This window comes from Ictidomys tridecemlineatus, chromosome 2 (assembly GCF_052094955.1).
Source record: "Ictidomys tridecemlineatus isolate mIctTri1 chromosome 2, mIctTri1.hap1, whole genome shotgun sequence".
Classification (NCBI taxonomy): domain Eukaryota; kingdom Metazoa; phylum Chordata; class Mammalia; order Rodentia; family Sciuridae; genus Ictidomys; species Ictidomys tridecemlineatus.
In genome coordinates, this window is record NC_135478.1 from 206,680,653 (window position 1) to 206,700,407 (window position 19,755).

The 19,755-nt window shown below is 36.9% G+C and overlaps 1 protein-coding gene across 3 annotated transcripts in view; it reads right to left on the minus strand.

Annotated features, from left to right (window-relative positions):
• Tnpo3 (transportin 3) overlaps positions 1–19,755 on the minus strand; it is a 95,128-nt gene that overhangs the window by 71,842 nt on the left and 3,531 nt on the right. The window contains exon 2 of one of the 3 annotated variants that reach the window (XM_005331122.4): positions 11,087–11,247. The exons of the other annotated variants lie outside the window; for them this stretch is intronic. The gene's annotated coding sequence lies outside the window, so the exon portion shown is untranslated. The remainder of the gene's footprint in view (positions 1–11,086; positions 11,248–19,755) is intronic. 3 annotated transcript variants of the gene reach the window in all.

Sequence of the window (19,755 nt, forward strand, 5' to 3'; positions counted from 1 at the left end):
AAAACAAAGAGAAGCGGATGGGACCAGGGATGTAGTTCAGTGGTAGAGTGTTTGCCTAGCAGTGCTGGGTTCAATCTCCTAAAGAGGGGGAGGGAGGGAGGAAGGAAGGATAGAAGGAAGGAAGGAAAGAAGGAAGAAAGGAAAGGAAAGGGAGGGGAGGGGAGGGGAGGAGACGGCAGGGGAGAAGAGGGGAGGGGAGAGGAGGGGTATACTGTTTGTGTACCCTGACAGTTCATAGTATAACTATTAAAGAACGAGGGAGAAAGGAAGGTACTGGGGAATTAGATTGATCAAACCATGCTTTGTACAAGTACAAATATGGTAAAGAATTCCACTATGATGTACATTGTAATACACAAGAATTTTTTTTTTTTTTAAGAGAATGAGGGGAGTGGGTTGGGGTTGTGGCTCAGTGGTAGAGCACTTGCCTCTCACATGTGAGGCACTGGGTTCAATCCTCAGAATCACATAAAAACAAATAAACAAAATAAAGATATTGTGCCCATGTATAACTAAAAAATATTTTTAAAAATTTTTAAAAAAGAGAATGAAGGGAAAAGGAGGGTAGATACAAAAATTAATCTAACTGCTGGGCACAGTGGCACACACCCACAATCCCAGTGTCTCAGGAGGCTGAGGCAAGAGGATCACAAGTTCAAGGCCACTCTTGGCAATTAGCAAGGCTCTAAGCAACTTAATGAAACCCTGTCTCAAAATAAAAAATAAAAGGGGCTGGAGATGTATCTCAGTGCTTAAGCACTTTAGGTTCAATATCCTGTACCAAAAATAAACAAACAATGGTGATGGTGGTAGTGGTGGTAGTACTAGTATGGTTAATCTGAGGCATCAAGGCACTGAATTCTAATGGCATAAAGTAACTGAATAATTATGGGATATTCCATTTCTACCACCATCTGTGTCCTTGAGAATCTAGATTTTTACAATGGAAGAGAAATATACAGATGTAATACAGAAGGACTTTTCAGATAAAAACCATGTAATGCTGAATTTGAATCAAAAATATTTATGGAGGACTTGGGGTATGGCTGAGTGGTAGAACACAAATTTAGCAGGTATGAGACCCCAGTTCAATCCCTAGCACTCCCCACCAAAAAGGAGGGGGATATCTGAATGACTATATAGGGTATTTTATCTTTAAATAAATATTTTCTATATGCATAATATTTACTCATGCCTATATATACATGTACACATATGCATGTACACACCTATATAATTTATATACAATTTTAATTTCATATATATAATATATATAATTCCTTAGCTATATTCACTGAAAGCCCTAAATATACTATCCCACCCAGTAACAACTGCATCCCTAGTGCTCATGTCTTTAAATTCAATTTCCCACTATAAGAAACCATTCCTTCTTGAAGAAATAGAAGATTAAGGTCTGAAGAAGAAAGCAGGCAAGAATGAGCCTATGATACATTTTGTCCTACTAGATAGCAAGAAAGCTACCTACTTAGAGTCATTTCAAAAGTACTTCGGAGACACTGGCCTTGCTTCAGCAACGGATTTAAGTTATCACATGGAGAGACATGGTGACCATTATATTTAGGTATAAACTCAGTATCTTACAATGGGAAAATCTAGCATTATTTTGGTTTTCTTATATAAACCATAATTTTAGTAACCTACTAGTAGACAAGGAATACTTTATACAAGTAGTCTAGAAAAATAAGTAAAAAAGAAAAAGACATATTTAGAATACACTGTCACTATTTTGCAACCCACAAATAATGGTTGAAGCAACATTCTGGGACTTCTTAAGTTAGATCAGAAGCAGCTTTAGGACTTCTGCCTTGGAATCCTTCACTTTATACTCTAAGGAGAGAACAGCCATTAAGAATTCAGTAGTGGGCTGGGGATGTGGCTCAAGCTGTAGCCTGCTGGCCTGGCATGCACGGGTCCCTGGGTTCGGTCCTCAGCACCACATAAAAATAAAAAAAAAAAAAGATGTTGTGTCCACCGAAAAACTAAAAAATAAATATTAAAAAATTCCCTCTCTCTCTCTCTCTCTCTCTTAAAAAAAAAAAAAAGAATTCAGTAGTGCCCCACTCAGAGAAAATGTGGAAAGGCCGTAAAGACACATGGAGCTGCTGGGTACAGTGGCGCATGCCTGTAATCCCAGTGGCTCGGGGAGGCGGCTAAAATAAGAGGATCACAAGTTCAAAGCCAGTCTCAGCAAAGGTGAGGCACTAAGAAACTCAGTGAGACCCTGTCTCTCAACAAAATACAAAATGAGACTGGGGATATGTTTCCATGGTTGAGTGCAGTGCCCCTGAGTTCAATTCAAGGTATCAAAAAATAAAAACTAAAAATAAAAAATAAATAAAAGACTACATGGAAAGTGAGGATCAGCTGGGCTCAGCATTCTGTAGAATTCCAATCACAGTGTCAGGCATGTGTATGAAACTGTCTTAGAACCTCCAGACCAGGCCAACCACCAAATGGATGCCTCAAGTCGCATAATCACAATCTGCTGAACTCTGATCAAATTCCTGACCTATAAACTTATGGGATAAAATGGTTTTAAGTCACTAAGTTTTGGAATTGTTTCAAAAAAGGTAATCAGAAGAGATAATCAGATGATGAAAATGATAAGATCTTGACGAAAATGATAAGATCAAACATGACTGTCTCTCATCAAGCCTCTGGATCCAGCTGCCAATATACAGATGTCCTTTAGTATCCTTGGGGAATTGGATCCAGGAACCTATCAGATACCAAAACCTGCAGATGTTCAAGTCTCTGATACAAAATAGTACAGACTTGTATATAACAGACATATCTACCCATAAATTTATAAGTGACATAAATCATCAATAGATTATTTGCAATACATAACACAGTATAAATGCTATGAAAACAGCAGCTGTACTTGGGGCTAGGCAAGTGGCAGAGCACTTGCCTCATACATATGAAGCAATGGGTTCAATCTTCAACACCACATAAAAATGAATGAATGAATGAATGAATAAGGGTATATAAAAAAACAGTTGCTTGCTGTACTGAATTGTTTAGGAAATAATGATATGAAAAAAGTCAATACATGTTCAGTATAGACACAATATTTCTTTCCAAATATTTTCATTCTGCAGTTGATAGAATTTTCAGATGCAAAAACCCACGGATATAAATGACCAACTTATAGAATAGAATGATCTTACATAATTCGTATGCAATCGGCAAAATCCAGACCAGGAAACTCCAAGTCAAATGAACCAGCTTCCTCAACATAAACAATCTTACAAAGAGAATCTACAGACAAAAGGTATATTTAAAGTAGTAATAAAAACAGCAAGACTCTACCACAAAGTGTGGAAATGTCCACCTGCTGATAAAACTGTAAAAACATTGAAAGAAAACATTACTATAAAAGAAGAGTAGGCTAAACGCAGAAGTGCATGCCTCTAATCCTAGCAGCTCTGGAAGCAGAGACAGGAGGATCCAGAGGTTCAAAGCCAGCCTCAGCAATTTAGGTGAGGTCCTAAGCAATTTAGCAAGACGCCACCTCAAAATAAAAAGGGCTGGGGATGTGTCGAAGTAGTTAAGCACCCCTGGGCTCAGTCCCTTGGAAAGGAAGGAAGGAAAACAAAAAACAGCACTTACTTTCAGGGAGAAGAAAGAAGTCAAATAGAGCACAAGGAAGACCTCAGGAAAGGTCAGTAAAGTGCTATTTCTTGACCTGTTGTGGCTATAAGGACACTCACATATACTAATTCACCAAACTATACATCTGTACTGTACAGTTTTCTGCATTTGTGTTTAAAAAAACAATAACAATAAAGCCAAACCCTATATATTGCCTATTTAAATTAAACTAGTATGAAGTCTTTATCCCAAGTTAAATCTGTTAAGCCATTACTTCAGAACCCCTGTAAAAAGTTCATTGTGGGCCAGGCATGGTGGCACATGCCTGTAATTCCAGCTATTTGGAAGCTTAAGTTACACTCAGCTATACCTCAACCCACAATGAACTCTGCCTCCTGCTCCCCAGTACTGGGGACTGAACCAAAGAGTATTCTGCCTCTGAGCTATATCCTTAGACCTTTACTAAAATTTAATTTTGACCTCAGCACAGTGTGCACATCTATAATCTCAGCTAGCTGAGAGGCTGACAGGAACATCACAAATTCAAGGTCAGTCTTTGAGACTTATCAATATCATGTCTCAAAAATAAAACTTAAAAAGGGATAGAGATGTGGCTCACTGGGTAAAGCACCCTGAGTTCAATCCCCAGTACATACGTATATACATACATATATACATACATATATACTTTTTGTTTTGTTTTGATAGGGTCTTACTAATAAATTGCCCAGGCTGACCCTGAACTTGAGATCCTCCTGTCTCAGTCTCCTAAATTGATAGGATCAAATAGGTATGCCACTGCAACAGACTGTTATCTGTATTTCTGACTTAAACATTTCTATCTTCTTAAAAGTTGACATTTCACTGTTACGCACTTTGGCACAAGCCTGTAATCCTAGTGACTCTGGAGTCTGAGACAGGAGGATCACAAGTTCAAGGCCAGCCTCAGCAACTTTGTGAAACCCCAACTCAAAAAATAATAATCATAAAAAGAGTAGGGATGTGGCTCAGTAGAGCTAAGTGCCCCTGGGTTCAATCCTAAAACTATTTACCTTGAGCAAACTGGTAAACTTATAGGTAGGATTGTGAATTGGTAAATAAGAGGAGTAGAATTACAAAGGAGATATTTAATTTTGACCTCAGCACAGTGTGCACACCTGTTTTCTTTTCTTCCCACCCTCTCTTTTGTGGGTGAGGTTCTGGGGATTAAACCTAGGGCCTCAAACATACTGAGCAAATGCTCTACTAGTATGCTTAGGGGAGATATACATATACACACACACACACACATATATATTATATATATGTATGTATGTATATATGTGTGTGTGTGTGTGTGTGTGTGTATGTATATCTGACGATAAAACCCACAGTCCAGAAGCTCTTTACCACTGAGCTACATCCTCAGCCCATTTTATTTTTGAGGGGTTCTCAGTAAGTTGCTACGTTATTGAAGCTGATCTTGAACTTGAGACTCTCCTGCCTCAGCCTCCTGAGTCACTGGGATTACAGGTATAAGCCACTGTGCCCAGCAAATATATTTTTTTAATGTCTTTTGTATTTATTTTCTTACTTTCTTAGAAACAGAGATGGAACCCAGGGACATTTTATACTGAGCTACATCTCCATTCCTTTTTTACTTTGAGACAGGAACTTGCTAAATTGCCAGGCTGGCCTCAAACTTGCAATCTTTTTGCCTCAGCCTCTCAAATCACTGGGATTACAGGAGTGTGTTACCACACTCAGCTTAGAACTGTCTTTTTAAAAAAATGGACTTTTAATATGGAAAAATCTCCAAGATACATATTTTTTAATATTTATTTTTTAGTTGTACACAATACCTTTATTTTGTTTATTTATTTTTATGTGGTGTTGAGGATCGAACCCAGGGTCTCGCACATGCCAGGCGAGTGCTCGCTCTACCTACCGCTGAGCCACAACCGCTGCCCCAAGATACATATTTTTAAAAATATATAGTAATATATCCTGTGCATGTCTTGGTAGCAGAACATCCAATGATCTCCTCTACAAAGAGGCTTTGTGACCTAGCCCCCAACATCCTATATGATTACAGCCTTTGAAGGGCTAGGGAAGTCTCCGCCAGTCCCATGAGCATGGCAGCCACCTCTTACAGAGACCTGCTTATGCCACCCATAACTTCTACTGTCTCTATCTGGGTTCCATGTCCAAGAACAGCTTCTGGCAGGCAGTCCAAGCAAAGCCAATGCCAGACCCCATCCTGACCACCAATCTCAGGCTTCCAGAGGAACGAGCAGCTACAGCTTTGCCTAGCCTTTTCCATCCTAACCCCATCTGGTAGACTAGGCTAGGTGCACAGGAGCAATTGTGTTCTTTTTTTCCCCTCCAGTATTGGGGGCTGAACCTAAGGGTGCACTACCACTGAGCTACATTTGAACCCTTTCAATTTTTCATCATGAGAAGGTCTCACTAAGTTGCGGAAGCTGGCCTTAAATTTGTAATCCTCCTGCCTCAGCCTGATGAGTAGCCAGGATTACACATGTGCTACACTGTGCCCCACTGCACTTAGATTCTTTTATATCAAAACACTAAATAACAAAAAGGAAGTCAAGAGAGCTCATTCTTTACTATCAAGAAACAAGAGCTTTCCTGATACCCCATAACTGTTTGTCTTATACAAAATGGAAAACATGCTTCAAGCATTCAGCAAGAGAAAAAAGTGATACAAATCTCATTGCAAGATTCTTTCTGAGTGGTATTGCTGCAAAAGTATATTTATTTTGTAATTTTTATAACTATTGCCAAAAGGCTTTATCACATTATACTCCCATCATTCCTGTATCCCCATAGTCTTATCAACAGAATGCACTATTAAACTTCTGTACTTGTGTCTAACTAGCAAAAAATAGTATTTCAGTGTGGTTTTAAATTTCTATTTTATTTTGAGTGAAACTGAGGATCTTTTTAAATTTTTTGAAAATACATTTGTATTTCCTTTTATGTGAATTTTCTGATATGTTTTATCAATCTTTTACATGACTATAGTTTTTCCATATTGTTTTCCAGGAGTTCCTTATGTTAGTGTGATTTCACTTTAAATACATGACCACTGGTCTCAACTAACCATTTGTGATGCACAGCAATCCTTCTATTTCCCCAATATATTTATCAATTTAAAAAAAAATTCTTTCTGTAAACTTTTTTAGAAAAAGCAGTGAAACTTTTTAATAACACACAGCAGTTAGTTTTGTGCCTCATATGCTCCCTAAATGACCTAAAAGTCATCTCTCCTATTGTGTTTGTCAGACATTTCAACTTTGATTATAAAAGGTTATCTGGTATTTTTCCAATTCTCCAGCCAAAAACAACCAGAAAATGTTAATTAGGTACCAAAAAAGACCCTTTCTGTAGACACCAAATTAGCTAGTACATGGGGCCACAGATCCCAGAGAGAATGGAATAGAATTCAGTCTAGTATTTGGCTCCACTTTTTCCCTCAAGGTATCCAATTTGAAAGTGGAAGACAAAAGTCTGAGATGCTGAAGAACTCTGGGACGTTTCAACAGACTGGGAAAAATGATTTCAGGAGACTGGAATATGGCCAAGTGTTGTGGTGCACACTTGTAATTCCAGCAGCTTAGAAGGCTGAGGCAGGAAGATGGCAAGTTCAAGCCCAACCTCAGTAACTTAGGCCCCAAGCAACTTAGGAGATCCTGTCAGAAAATAAAAAATAAAAAGGGCTGGGCATGGGAATATGCCTCAGTGGTTAAGCATCTTTGGGTTCAAACCCCCAAACAAACAAAAAAAACCTGGAATATGAAATTGAATTGAAAATTGGAATTCTGACTGCCAAGGAAGAGGAATTCTGATAAATACTCCAAGCCTGCAGTATGGACCCAGTGAAGGAAAGAAGACATACAAACGCTACTCAATTTATGATGGAATTATGTCCACATAACCCTTCATAAGTTGAAAAGATCATGGGATGAAAATGTGTTTAATAGGGCTGGGGATGTGGCTCAAGCGGTAGCGCGCTCGCCTGGCATGCGTACGGCCTGGGTTCAATCCTCAGCACCACATACAAACAAAGATGTTGTGTCCGCCGAAAACTAAAAAATAAATATTAAAAAATTATCTCTCTCTCTCTCTCTTTAAAAAAAAAAGAAAAAGAAAATGTGTTTAACACACATAACATTCCAAATATCATACTTAGTCTACTATACCTTAAATGCCCAGAATACTTATTTTAGGTTTCAGTAAGACAAAATCATCTAAGACAAGGCCTAATTTATATCAAATATTTGGTTTTTTTTTAAAGAGAGAGAGTGAGAGAGAGGGACAGAGAGAGAGAGAGAATTTTAATATTTATTTATTTTTTCTTAGTTCTCGGCGGACACAACATATTTGTTGGTATGTGGTGCTGAGGATCGAACCCGGGCCGCACACATGCCAGGCGAGCGCGCTACCACTTGAGCCACATCCCCAGCCCATGAAATGTCTTTTAACAGGAAACTCTTTATAGACAAAAAGTGGATTGCCTAAAGCTGGGGATGAAGTAGAAGGGGGGAGCATACTGAGGGGTGTAGATTTCTTTTTCAGGTGATGAAACTGGTCTAAACTTGATTGCGGTGATGGATATACAACTCCATGAATATTACTAAAAATGTCTACACTTTAAGTGGGAGAGTTATAGTTGTGTGAATTTCATTAAAATTGTTATTTAAAAAATAGGCAAGCTAGGCTTGGAAGCGCATACCTACAATCCCCGCAAAATTCCAGAGGCTCAGGCAGGAGGATCAAAGCCAGCTTCAGCAACTTAGTAAAACCCTGTCTCAAAATTTAAAAAATTTTAAAAAGACTAGGGAGATAGCTCAGTTGTAAAGTGCATCTGGGTTCAATCCCAGTACCAAAAAGAAAAAAAAATTAATTTATAATATAAGTCAGAATCGTGGTTGTTGGGGGGGTGTGATTTCCTGGGAAGAGGTATTCTGGAGCCTACTGAAATGTTTTATGCCTTGATGCTATTAATGATTACTTATATGTTAACATAAGTAAAAAACTAAAAAATAAAATGGAAATTATAGATGTAAGCAAATTATCTTTTGTTAAAGGTTGAAACCTTTTGTCTGTAAGCAAAAAATTAAATGAAACTGAAGGTTTCGACTTCAACATAGCCTAAAACTTCTCTTGTTAATATCTGTACGCCATGGGGGCTGGGGATATGGCTCAAGTGGTAGCGCGCTCGCCTGGCATGCGTGGGGCGCTGGGTTCGATCCTCAGCACCACATAAAAATAAAGATGCTGTGTACACTGAAAACTAAAAAATAAATATTAAAAAAATTTTTTTAAATCTGTATACTATGGAAGGCACAAAATTATTCCAATCTAATAAAATGCTAATATGAGGAGCTCAGGGATAGAGCTCAGTGGTAGAGTACTTGCCTAATATGTACAGAGCCCTTAATTCAATCCCCAGCACCAATAGAGGGGGAAAAAGCTAATATGGTATGCACAGATACTGTGTAACTGTATGTAAGAAAAAAAAGTTAGCAAATGGAATCATAATCACTTTGACTTTATAGTACAGGAAAAAAAACAAATTCTAGTTTGAATTGTTCTCTAACTAAATAAATCTAATATAACAAAACTCAGAAAAGATGCCTCCAACAAGAATAAGTGAATCCTTTACCTTACTACCATGGTACCACCCTTGACTGTCACAGCTAAGATGTGGAATTTTACACTGAAATTATTTGGGCCTTGTTCATCTTTTCAAATAGATGATAAACTCTGTTCAAAAGTAAGGAAACAAGGGCTGAGGTTGTGGCTCAGCGGTAGAAAGCTTGCCTAGCACGTGCAAGGCACTGAGTTTGATCCTCAACACCACATAAAAATAAATAAAGGTATGTGTCCAACTACAACTAAAAAAAAAAATTTTAAAGAAAAAGTAAGGAAACAACTTTAATTATCTTTGCAACTCCCAAAATCCATAGATAAATCCTTATGCTATTAAAATGTAACTGATAAAGCATGCACAGGGGTTGGGGGGAGGCTTACAAAGGATTGAACCCAGAGGCACTTTACCACTGGAACTACATCCCCAGCCCTTTTTATTTTTATTTTAAGACAGGGTCTCACTAAGTTGCTGAGGCTGGCCTTGAACTTGCAACCATCCTGGGACTATAGGAGTGTACCACCACACCCAGCATTAAGTTTATATTAAATTGTTAACTATGAAGCAAATTGATAACACCAATTTGCTTAAGTCTCTGACACCTCTTTGTTCTCCCAAACATGAAGCCCACCCTTTCACCAGGTATGTGAAATACTCCACTGGGGACATCTATCAGAACAGAATTTAAAATGTTTAGAGAGAAAATGGGAAACAGAGATAAGCCAATAAGTTCTTTATAGATAATACAAAAGCCCTCAGAAAATGAGAATTTGAGTACTCATTTGTAAAACTGCACTGGTCATGCCAGGATAGAAACCTGGTTTTGTTTTATTTTAACAATAAGAAGAAACTTAATGTTTTTCTTAGCTAAAATCTGAAGATTTAAAAACCTGGGGAAAATGTGGGGGTATCCTTTCTAGAATAGGCTTACTTTAAACTATACCCAATACTTTTGAAATAGTTAACAGAAGATCACTGTTCAGCCCAGGCTAATAAACCAAACATAAAATCTGCATCTTTGAATGCTTATTATACTATTATCTAGTTGCCTAAATAATATAAAACTATATAAAACAATATAGTTGTTTTATAATAAACTAAAATATAGAGGGCAGGTATATATAATTTTCCAGGATAATTTTACAATGAACTGGCTTAGAAGAACTCCCAAATTTCTCCTATGAAAATGCATGAAGTAGAACCAAATGGAAAGAAGAGCTACCTTCTAATTTCAAATACCATTTTTATTTATTTATTTTTAATTTTTGTTTTTTACAATGCTGTGGATCAAACCCCAGGTCCATGTACACTTTAATAAGTGCTCTACCACTAAGCTATGTCCCCAGCTGCCTTTTTAATCTTAAAGTTGCCTCACCCACTAGTCAAAAATGCCCTTCCTATCAACTATCTGTCTTTTGGAAAAATAAATCAACTATAAGAGTGATCGCAAAAGAAACTAGGCAAAAGAGTATCAAAAGTTATTAAGTAAATCGTTAGTAAAAAAAAAAAATTACCCATAATGATAGTGCCAATACTAAACATTAAAGAGGCCATTTATTTATTTATTTTAATTCTAGGAGAGTTTAAGAATTACTGACATCCAAAAATTATCAAGTAATCTTGTTCTGGTCACTGAATCAAAAAAAAATTTAAAAAGCAGGGGGGGGGGCGCCGGGCAACCAAACCCTGATACCCTTGACACTATAGTACATTGCTCATCATTCTTCCCCTCTGCTAAGCCACAGAAAGGAAAAGAAGGAAGAGAATCAAAAAAGAAAAAGGGATTTTTTTTCAAGGAGAGAATAAAGCACTTACACTTCATAGGACTTTCTAGCCACAGATGCCAGGTGCTACCCACTGAAATCCAGGCTTGGACTAAGCTCCACATTTCTGAAAGGACCATCTCAACCGAAGCCTGGGGCTCCGAGTCAGCAGGAGGAAGCTGCAGCTCCCACTAGCAGCACATTTCAAAGAGGCTGCAACAAGAGAACATTTTCCATTTAAGTATCTAATTCCAATCTTCCATTTCACAAAGCAGTAGCAGAACAGGCCTTTATATCAGTTTTTTCAAAGATATTTCCATGACTATGTGATAAATATGGGCAGGCAGGCTATGGCCCAGAAACCCTTTCACTAACATGCTCCAAGTACTTTACAGCAGATCTGAAAAGTACTTGCCCCTTTCTTTTTTTAACAGTGCACTGTTGCTCCAAGACTCACTTCTACACTAACAATTCTAAAACTGCCAAATCAACCAAAATCACTGCATAGTCCTCAACAATGCAAGCACACACAAGAAGTCATTAGCTGCCAAGAATTAGAAGCAGATTTGGGCTGCTATTTAATCCTACACAAAAACTCCTTCAATTAATCAGAATTACTTCATGGAAAACAGAAGAGCTCTGGAAAACAGAAAATGAGATTCTGAAAATACAGATAATTTCAATGAGACTTGAAAAGTAACATAAAAGTGTCAAGTTGCTACAGTTTTAAGCATATCAATCAGTGAATGATATATTTATTAAAAGAAGATTTTCAAAGATTTATAGTATATTGAGGAAAGTTTACAGGGAAGGAGGAACAGTATCTCATAGTGCTGAATTTAAAAACTCATAATGGTGAGGTTAAGAATTAAACTTGTCAATTTTAACATTGTTGTTATATCTGAAATAAATGTGATGTTGCAAGAAAGAAAAAAAATCACATAAAGAAAAACTATCCATCAATAAAGCAACATTTTAGATACCTGCCCTGCAACAATGTGATATAGAGCTAGAAAATGAATTTCACAAATAAAGAAAATATCATTTTCATGAGACAGGTGAAGAAAAAACAACTCTAATTTAGAAACAGAAAAAAATGTGAAAGCTTATCATATATCCCCTCCACTTTTTTTTTTTGCCACGTTGTAGATCAAACCCATTCTACACAAGTGCTCTACCACTGAGCCATACGCCCAACCCTGGCCAACTATCTTAAGGCTTTATATACAATCCTTTATGAGAAATTTACAAATTTGAGACAAATCATGGCCACTCAAATTCCAGAGGAAATAACTAAAAACACTCTTCAAATGTTCCAAAGACTACAGGCCCATATGCACTATCCTATCCTGATCTCAAAGGAAGGAATTAATAAGACCAAATGACAGCACTGTACACCATGGTATCCCTAGTTTCTGATGAAATCCCAAAGCTTCTTGAACAACACAATGACCTCTGTCAAATGAATTTATAGCTGTCAGTCACACATGAAATGGTAGTACAATATCTTGTCCAAAAATTTCATGACAAGTTTAAAGAAGCCCTATCCAAATTTAAAATCTTCAATCACCTATGTATGTGAATTAACCTAAGAATGTCCCTAAAAAAAAAAGGATAAATCTGGGGGCTGGGGTTGTGGCTAGGCAGTACAGCGCTCGCCTAGCATGTGCATGGCCCGGGGTTCGATCCTCCATACCACATAAAAATAAATAAACAAGGGCTGGGATTGTGGCTCAGCAGTAGAGCGCTCGCTGGCTCCGTCCCTGGCTTGGGTGGGACCGGGTTCACTCCTCAGCACCACATAAAAATAAGGGCATTGTTTTGTGTCCATTTACAATAAATATTTAAATAAATAAACAAAATAAAGGTATTGTGTACAACTAAAAAGTAAATGTTTAAAAAAAAAAAAGGATAAATCTGGATCCATAAAATCCACTCCAGTTGGAAGTAACTAAGCATGCATTCCCTGATAACCATTTTGCTGAGGATTTTATTAATGATACTAGGGCAGCCCTGCCCTAAAAGTAGAAAATGCCAGCCAGGTGCAGTGGCACATGCCTATAATCCCAGCAATTTTAGAGGCTAAGGTAGGTGATCACAAGTTCAACATCAGCCTCAGAACTTAGAAGGGCCCTAAGCAACTTAGTAGGACCAGGTCTCAAAATTTTAAAAGGGCTGGGGATGTAATTCTGTGGTAAAGCGCCCTTGGGTTCAATCCTCAGTATCAACAACAAAAAGAAAAGAGGAAAATAAAGAAAAGAAAATGCCAAGCTGGAAACCATTTCATCTGAAGCAAACAGGTGCCTGGGGTGAGGGCTTCCTGAAAGCCAATTCACAGAAGATGTTATTTCTTTCTTTAATCTCCTGTCTACCTGAGCAAGTTTTATTAACAAATCATATAAACAAGATGATTTTTTTTTCTTGTACTGGAGAATAAGCCCAAGGAACACTGTCACAAAGCTACATCCTCAGCCCTTTTTTAATTTTTTATTTTAAGACAGGGTGTCTCACTAAATTGCCCAGGCTAGCCTTAAACTTTTGATACTACCTCAGCTCCCCACCCAATAGCTAAGATTACAGGCCTGTACTACCATGTCCGACCCCAGATGAAATTTTATCGTACATATTAAGTACATGTTAACACAATGTTGAAGAATCAAATTTTTCAAACTGATAAAAATGTGAAATGAGACATTCAAATTATAAAATGTATGTTTTAAAAGACTGAATACTTACATGGGCTTGTTATGGTTTGGATGTGAGTTTAGGGGACAAAAAGCTCATGTGTAAGCCAGTGCAAGAAGGTTCAAAGAAGTGACTGGGTTGTGAAAGTCTTAATCCAACCAGTGAGTTAAAACCCTGATAGGGATTGACTAAGTGGCAACTGAAGTGGTAGGATGTGGCTGGAGGAGGTGGGAATTAGGGTTTTGAGATATACATTTATATCTGGCAAGTGGAGTCTCTCTCTCTACTTCTTGATCACCATGATGTGAGCTGCTTCCCTCTGCCAAAAACTCCACCATGATGTTCAGCCTCACCTCAAGCCTAAGGAATGGAGCCAGCATTAAATGGACTAAGACCTCTGAAACCAAGAGCCTTCAAATAAACTTTTCCTCCTCTATAGTTGTTTGGGTCATATCCTTTAGTCACAGCAGTGAAAAAGCTGACTAAACAGGGCTTGAGAAAAAATAATGTAAACCCTGCTAAAAGAAAACTAACCAAAAGAGGAAAAAATAATTGTTTACTAATATTTTCATTTTGAAAACTCTACTAGAGAATAAAAATTAAGACAGTACTTTAAAGGGCTTCTGCAAGCTGAACACTACAAAATTATCTCCTTCAGCAGAAGTATAAATTTCCAATAAAGAAAAATAAGCCTTCTCTCTTGTGTTTCACCTGTACAAGCAAAAGACACTCTGGTAATATCCTAGTATCATAATGCAAGCTAGGGAAATACAGGACAGGGAATCTGAAGTCTACAACATCCTATGAATTAAGTTGGTTTTTAAATTCAACATAACTTAAAATTCTATAAGATCTGAAAAACAGGCAGTTCCAAAAAACAAAGACAATTACCATATGATCTAGCAATTTCACTTCTGAGCATATATACCCGAAAGAACTGGAAGCTGGGACTCCAAGAGACATCTATACAAGCATGTTCACAGTAACATTAATCACAATAGCCAAAAGTAGAAGCAAGTGTCCATCAATGGATGAAGGGATAAACAAAATGTGGCATATACACACAATGGAATGTTATTCAGTCATCATAAGTAAAGGAAGGAAATTCTGACACACACTGCAAGGATGAACAGATATGTTTGGTGAGAAAAGCCTGTCACAAAATAAAAACTACTAGCCAAGCGTGGTGGCATACACCTGTAATCCCAGCAACTCCTGAGGCTAAGGCAGAAGGAGTACAAGTTCAAGGCCAGGCTCAGCTACTTAGTGAGACCCTGTCTCACTTGAGATATAGCTCAGTAATAAAGCATCATTGGGTCCAATCCAGTACCAACAAGAAAGAAAAAATAATATATGATTCTACTTACATGAGGTACCTAGAGTAGTCAAATTCAAATAGAAAAAGCATAATCATGGTTGCTATTGTAAGAAGGAAATAGGGGGCTTGGCGTCTTTAATGAGTATAGCTTTAGTTTTACAATAAGTAAATGTTCTGGAGATGGATGGTGTTAACAGTTACACAACAATGTAAAAGTAATTTATACCACTGAATTGTACACTTAAAATGGCTAAAATGGTAAATTTTATCTTTTGAATATTTCACTATAATTTTTTAAAAATAATCTTTAAAATCTACTCTCCATTTTCCCCCATAAATAGCAACATAATCATTAAGGCAATGAAAAAACTTGATGAAATTTTTGGAAGTCTTTTGGAAAAACTCTATAATAATTAGAAAATTTTACACTGCCCTGAAAATTTTATATCCTGAATCAAACCATCAACTGGCCCAAGGCCTGGTAAGACAAGATATAAATGAATCCAAATAAGAAGGAATGCCATTAGAAAACAGACCAACATGTCAATAGAAGTACTGTCCAAATCCACACACACAGGCTGCAATACTCCAAAGATATGAAATGTACAATATTTGTACTACCTAATACCTGGAATATAGATAATATAAAGGAATAATTTTAACTTTAATTTAAATTTAAATTTAAACAGCCATACTTGGTTAATGTCCACCATACTGAATGATCCAGCTAGACTAAGAAAATCTTTAGGTACAAGGCCTTTCATTTCTATTGTTTACTTATATACTTCCAGTTTCTATCAAAACAAAGCATATAGTGTCCCTATATTCACTGAAATAACTGCCCCCACAGAAGTTGAATAAAAATTATTTCCCAAAAGGCTTTCCTTTCAAAAGCAAGTTATTTTAAGGGTCACTTGACCAGAGGATGAACACAAAAAAGACAAGTTAAATAGATAACTACAATTGTAGAGAAAAAACAGAGACACCATGTATTAGAACTAGAACCCAAAAAACTACATTAGTTCTACATTTAAAATTCCAAAGGAAAAAAAAAAATTCCAAAGGAAAAAGCACTAGGAAAAAAGTTGGAAGTTGATATCCATGGCCCAAGACCTTTCTGAGATGATATTTAAGAAAAAATTTACATGAATTGGTGACAAACCATCAAAGCATGATTTTAATTCACCTAATTTATGCTTTACATCATGCCTTTTTCAGTTTCCAGACTGGACAATAAAACTTTTGAGATAACCTCTACCAACATATTGCCTCTGTGAAAAGTAGAAACTTAGAACAAATAAGCAACATAATCACTAGCCCTATAAAAGATGGTCTTTCCTACCTTATCTACTAATTTTGGTTACTGGGGGTAGACAAAGCAAACTGTAAGTGTTCAGAAAAACACTGGCTACTGTTAAACAAAGTTCCCTTTAAGTAGGTGGGATTATAAGCATAGCTTTTACAAAGGTTTTTGGTTGTTGTTGTTTTTAAGAGGAATTAAAATATTGAAAATTACACCCCTGAAGCTAAATGTTTATTTTCAACTAATCATTGATATGAAGCAATGACAAAAATAAATAAAATTTGAGTTACCAACTGTTTTTTAGGCATGCTTACAACAAGCAAGGATTCACTCAACAAACAGTTTAAAGAACTTATGTGTGGACTAGGGCTGTAGCTCAGTGACAGAACGCTTGCCTACCATGTGAGGCATGGTTCCATCCTTAGCACCACATAAAAATGAACGAATAAAATAAAGGTATTCTGTCCATCTACAACTACAAAAAAAAATTAAGAAAAAGAACTTGTGTGTGAAAGATTACAATCATCTTTTTTTTTGGGGGGGGAGAGTACTGGGGCTTGAACTCAGGGGCACTCAACCACTGACCCACATCCCCAACCCTATTTTGTATTTTATTTAGAGGCAGGGTCTCACTGAGTTGCTTAACTACTCTCTTTTGCTGAGGCTGGCTTTGAACTCACCATCCTCCTGCCTCAGCCTCCAGAGCTGCTGGGATTACAGGCATGTACCACCAAGCCCAGCTCATCCCTTTCTTAATAAATATGGTTTACTCATTCATGTATGAATGTTATACCACATATAAATTAATGTGACAAGGATCCCACAGTCCAGTGGGAGAGAAAAATAAATTTTGAAAAGGTAAAAACTGGTAAATGCAATAAAATATAGTGCTCTAGAGATGGAGCACGGAAGATTTTTGGCTGAAGACAATCAGTTAAGACTTCAAGGAGAAAGCAAATTTCAGACGCTGGACTTTGAAAAGATGGATGAATTTCTACATTTGATGATAGGATTAGGAAAGGGTAAAAGCACAGAAGAAAAAAAATCAAAGAAAAAACAAAATTGGGCAAAAGTTAGTATTCCATTCACCTACCCCCCAAAACATGCTTACTATGAGAGACATTACAGGTATTTGAATAGCAAAGAATACAATAAGAGGGAATCTAAAGTTGCAGGTAAGACCCAAGATAAACCAAAAGATCAAGGTCTCAAAGAATACAGCAGGTGATATGCAAAGCACCTAGATCTGATAGGACAAACAGCTGGATACACCAACTCAGAGGGAAAGGGCTGGTGGTAAATTTAATTAAGTGACACAATGATAGACCTTGCAATGCAAATTGGATGAAGAGAGAAGACTGGAACAACTAATTTTAAAAAAGTATTCAGAAGTGGTGGTGACATCTATAAATCCCAGCAACTAGAGATGCTGAGGAGGGGAATTCTTGAGTTTGAGACCAACTTAGCAAGACCCTATCTTGAAATAATTTAAAAAGGGGGGATGGGGTTGTGTAGCTAGTGGTAAAATACCCTGGGTTCAATCCCTAGTATCACCAAAATAAAAAAAATAATAATAATAATAAAATTTTTTAAAAACTGAACTGATTGAACACACTGATTTGCACTTGTGTACCTTCTAAAAATCCACTAAAATCAGAGTATAGACATTTGATAAAAATAAAAATGCAAAAACTCACAAGGACAAAGAGAATGGAAACAGATGACAGACATCAAGGAAACTGGAAAGCTAATGGATGAGCGTTAACTGTCCTTATAGATCTGAGAAGGCTGAAATTTTCCTCAGGGTGGGGAGGGACAGAAGATGCCAATGGTATTGGCACAAACTGATTCTAATTAGAACTACCAGGAACATCTAAAGGCAGACATACAGGTGTAAAAAAAATAAAGGGGTGGATTAAAGCACAAGAAGTAAAATCAAGAATCAATAAATGGGGGCTGGGGTGGGGGCTCAAAGGGAGAGCACTTGCGTAGCATGAGTTTGGCACAGCACCACATAAAATAAAGATATTGTGCCCACCTGTAACTAAAAAATAAATATTAAAAAAAATCAATAAATGGGATGGTATCAAACTAAAAAGTTTCTTCACAGCAAAGGAAAAAATCAAGAACATGAACAGAGAATGGGAGAAAATCTTTACCACCAGCACGTCAGATAGAGCATTAATCTCCAGGATATACTAAGAACTCAAAAACCTTCACATACACAACACACACACACACACACACACACCAAAAAAAAAAAAAAAAACCCAATCAATAAATGGTCTAAGGAATTGAACAGAAAATTTACAGAAAAAATACAGTCAAAAAAAAATATGAAAAAAATGTTCAACACCACTAGCAATTAGAGAAATGCAAATCAAAACTACACTGAGATTCTATCTCACCTCAGCAAAATAGCAATTATCAAAATACAAGTAACAATAAATGCTGGTAAGGAGAGAGGGGGAAAAGATTCACTTACACACTGCTGGTGGGACTGCACATTGGTACATCACTCTGGAAAGCATATGGAGATTTCTTAAAAAACTCAGAATGGAACCATCATTTGAGAGTTATCCCACTCTTTGGCTTATACCCAAAGGACTTAAAATAAGCATACTACAGTGACACAGAGCTCAACTCACAACAGGAGCTATGGAACCAACCTAGGTGCCCTACAACAGATGAATGAATAAAGAAAATATGGTAGGGATAGTAGGGAATAGGAAAGGTAGCAGAATACAACAATTACTAATAGGGCATTATGTAAAATTGTGGATGTGTAACCAACGTGATTCTGCAATCTGCATTTGGGGTAAAATTGGGAGTTCATAACCCACTTCAATCTAATGTATGAAATATGATATGTCAAGAGCTTTGTAATGTTGTGAACAACCAATAAAAAAAAAGAAAGAAAATATGGTAGATATACACAATGGAAAATTATTTGACCATAAAGAAGAATGAAATTATGGCATTCGCCAGTAAGTGCATGAAACTAGAAAATATCATACTAAGTGAAATAAGCCAGTCCCAAAACACCAAAGGCCAAATGTTCTCTCTGATAAGTGGATGCTAACCCACAACAGGGAGGGGAAGATCAGAAGTCTACACTGGACTACACAAAGGGGAACGAAGGGAAGGGAGAGGGGATGGGAACAGAAAGACAGTAAAATGAATCAGACATATCTTTCCTATCCCTATATATGAAAACACAACCAATTTAACTCCACGTCATATACAACCACAATAATTGGGTCCTAATTGGAAAAGTTACACTTTTTCTATGTATGTATAATAGTCAAAATACAGTCTACTGTCATGTATATCTAGAAAGCACAAATTTTTAAAAAATCTGTACAAGCAGCAGTTAGACTGCTATATTTTTCTCTCTGACTATTATTCTCCCACC